Source organism: Cavia porcellus, unplaced genomic scaffold (assembly GCF_034190915.1).
Source record: "Cavia porcellus strain 051 isolate PalLab524CR breed Dunkin Hartley unplaced genomic scaffold, mCavPor4.1 scaffold_17, whole genome shotgun sequence".
Classification (NCBI taxonomy): Eukaryota; Metazoa; Chordata; class Mammalia; order Rodentia; family Caviidae; genus Cavia; species Cavia porcellus.
In genome coordinates this window covers 66,028,444-66,032,374 of record NW_026947500.1, presented here as the reverse complement: position 1 = coordinate 66,032,374, position 3,931 = coordinate 66,028,444, and the positions used below count along the sequence as shown (strand labels likewise).

At 40.8% G+C, this 3,931-nt stretch overlaps 1 pseudogene; it reads right to left on the bottom strand.

Moving 5' to 3' along the window:
* Positions 1-2,585: 2,585 nt before the first annotated feature.
* On the bottom strand, positions 2,586-3,542 carry LOC100726795 (olfactory receptor 7A17-like; annotated as a pseudogene).
* Positions 3,543-3,931: the final 389 nt, after the last annotated feature.

The following is a 3,931-nucleotide window of genomic DNA, read 5'->3' as shown; positions in this document are numbered from 1 at the left end:
ATATGATTGTAGGAATAAAATGATATAATTAACAACAATCAATTCTCTTGGTTAATCTTACTGTAGAAACAAAATAAACCGAGTGAGCCAGCAGAAGCCACAAGGGCCAGGAGGAAACCCAACAAGTTAACCCAAAAAGGAATGCTCATGCACTGTTGGTGGGTGTGCAGACTGGTACAACCACTGTGGAGGTCAGTCTAAAGATTTCTCAAAAACCTGGGATTGGAAGTCCCATTTGACTCAGCTATTCCACTTCTTGGCATATTTCCAGAAGAACTGAAAACAACATACCACAGTGATATATGTGCACCTATGTTTATAGCAGCACAGTTTGTCATAGCCAGATCTTGGAAACAACCTAAGTGTTCATCAATTGAGAAATGGATAAAAAAAGTTGTGATATTTTTATACAGTGGAGTAGTACTCAGCTACAAAGAATGATCACATTGAGATATTTATAAATAAATGGATGCAACTTGAGACCGTCTTCATGAGTGAAATAAATCAAACTCAAATGTATAATTCCGTATTGTCTCTCTAGTGTAAAAAATGGTAAGAGTACTTAATATTTTATGGTAATCATGGTTTCCCATTATATTGTTTTGAAGTCTTACAATGTTTTCATTCATTGGTTGGAAAGGTTTTATTGCTTTGTTTGGTCTTGTTATGTGTGATGGTATGAACAGGTGCTTTGAAGAAAGCAAGACATTATGGCAGCCTTGCTGATTTAATATAATCTTGCTTTGAAGTCCTACCATGCTTTTGTTCTTCTGTTTCAATTGGTTCTATCATATTGTATCTTATTGGATTTTAATATGTGTGATAGTATAAACAAAATTTTCATGGAAAATGAGATATTATAGTAGCCATTGTTCATTTCTTGTTATTTGGTTTTGAATGTCCTGTAATACTCTCATTCTCTTGAATGGTTTTATATACTATTTTGTTATGTTTGATATTATTGGGTGTGAAGGTATGCTCAACAATTTCAAAGAAAGAGACATTATGGTAGCTTCTGTTGATATCCGGTTGAAAAGTGCTGTGTTGCTTGCATTGTTCTATTCTGATTTGCTTTTTTCTGTTCTCTTTTGTTTTATTATCTTTAAAATAGAATTTAAAAAAAGAAGTTAACCCACCCGTTCCATCAACCAGCTAACTAAAGGGCTGGGATGCAAGAGGCTTGACCCCCTCCCACCAGGCAGGCAACTGGCTGAACACAGGAACACAGGTAGAGCTGACAGCAACCGAGGCACAAAAGCAGTTTGGTGCTTGTCTTGTTGGATTGACTTTCTAGGCCTACAGCCAATAGTCTGAGCATCTAGAGGATAACAATATGCAGTATAGCAGCCACGGGGGATTTCCTTCTGTCTTGTTTTGAAATCCAATATTGTTTTCTCTGTTGGTTCCATTTTGTTTTATTAGATTTCCCATTTCTTTTTTCTTCTCTGGAGTATGTTTTTCATAGTTATTTGTTTAAGGAGATTTAAAAACCATTGTACTTTGGTCAGAAAAATAATAAGTATATGTTATAAAGTTTAAAAAAAAAAACCTTGATGTTTCATTGGCGATTTCCTGACTGCGTTCATCATTACCCTGCTATTCAGCTAATTGACATAACTATTGCAAGGTGACCGCAGTGAGATTGCACACCAGACGTGTGGGAAGGACACGCATGCGTGCACCGGAAGTTGGTGATTGAGTGACGCGGCTGGGCCGGAAGTCACACTCCCCTCTGGGCCAGCAACAGAGCAAAGACTGAACTGATTCCTGGGGTAGCTCAGTCGTAGAGTATTTGCTAGCGCACAGAAAGCTCTTGGTTTGATCACTACCTACTGGAAAAAAAGATACATTTGCAAGATGATACTGATGGGACTTTTGATTTGGAGGGTGGGGTAATCTTTGAATGTAGAGCTAGACATTCTGAACAACCTTGCCAACAAGATAAGTCAATGAAAGAAGACAGTATATCAACCGAGATACCAATCTCAACCCAAGTCAATAAATTTTCTTCACATGCACAACTCTTCACAATACACTGAGTAGGAACAGAATGCAGAAAAAAAATAATTTTCCAAAGCAATACACTTACCGATTTCAAAACTTTCTTGGTCATATTAAAGGTCATTCCTGACTCTAAGGTCACATGGAATCAACCAATTTATGCAAATTTGTAGCTGACTTTAATTGCTAAGTACAATTGTCCCATACAAACAGTATAACCAAAGTAAAACCATTGACTATTTTATTAGCACACAAATGAAAAATAAGTCAATATGATATGTTACCCTACAACACCTATTAACACAAAATCTGATTGTTCCATGGTAGAAATGAGAATTTCCAAACACTTCCTATCCAAGTATGGGAACAAGTTTGGGGGAGTAATAAATTACAAAAAAAAAAAAAACCTGAAATCACTAGAAAGAAGAGAAAATCTAATAAAGTGATTTAATTAAATTATTTAGAGAATTACATCAAAGAAATGGAAATTATAGGCAGTAAAGGAAAAAACATCATGCTGTACAATCAGATCAAAGGATCAAAATTCTGAATCCAAAATTTGGGTCCCCAAGTGAGAAGCATTTTTACTGAGGCGGGCCAGCTGGTCCTCGGCCTGTTGCCCTCCCGAGAAGTCCTCTCAGCGCTCTCTTGATGTCTTCGTTCCTCAGACTGTAGATGAAGGGGTTCAGCAAGGGGGTGAGCACGGTGTACATCAGTGAGGCTACTGCAGTAGAGCGCCAGTCTTGGGTGACAGCAGAACTCAGGTACACACCCAGGAGTGTGCAGTAAAACAGGGAGACCACCGAGAGGTGAGAGGTGCAGGTGGAAAACGCTTTGTACTTCCCCCGAGCTGATGGAACTGCACGTATGGAGGAAATTATCTTAGAGTAAGAGAACAGGATGCCCCCGAGGGGACCGATAGCCAGCAGCACTGCCGAAACATATATGGCCATGTCATTGAGAAAGGTGTCAGAACAGGCACGGTGGACCACCTGATCCAGTTCACAGAAGAAGTGTGGGATTTCCAAGTGGCTGCAGAAGGACAGACGCAAAGCCATGAGGGTGTGTAACAGGGAATTCAGGACACCCACGATCCAGCACACCAGAACCAATAACCCACAGAGCCAGCAGTGGATGATAACCGTGTAGTGCAGGGGGTAGCAGATGGCCACTTAGCGGGCATAGACCATCACTGTCAGCAGAACGATGTCCAACCCCCCAAAAAGCAGCCAAAAGTACATCTGGGTGATGCATCCTGCCTAGGTAATGAGCTGGCTGTGGGTCTGGATGTTCACCAGCATCTTGGGCACAGTGGTGGAGGTGAAGCCGATGTCCACAGAGGACAGGTTGGAGAGGAAGAAGTACATGGGCGTGTGCAGGTGGGGGTCAGAGACGATGGCCAGGAGGATGAGCAGGTTCCCGAGCACCGTGGTCAGGTACATGGAGAGGAAGAGCCCGTAGACGAGGGGCTGCAGCTCTGGGTCCTCTGAGAGTCCCAGAAGGAGAAATTCTGAAGTCCATGTAACATTTCCTGGTTCCATGCTTTGGGTATAACTTCCAAAAATAAGAATGGAGAGAGACAAAGAGCATTACCAAAGGATGCATGACTCACCTGACATGAATACTAGCATTTTCGCACTAAGTTGGGTAGAACTCAGGGCCTCTCACATGCAAGTTAGGTGCTCTGCTACTGAGCTACACTTCCATCCAGATCTTCTTGAGTCAGGAAAATAATTTCTGTGTTTTTGCATGGATTTTTCACCTTTAGTAAATGCTAGCTACTGTATAACGTCTCACTAAGAAGTCCTATCTCATGAACAAAGTGTCAATATTCTAAGAATTTATTGAAAAAACATATGCGTTTGAGGAATATAAGTTGACAGTGGCCCATTGTGTAGACAATCAATGAACAATGAAGGAGCCATGGCTC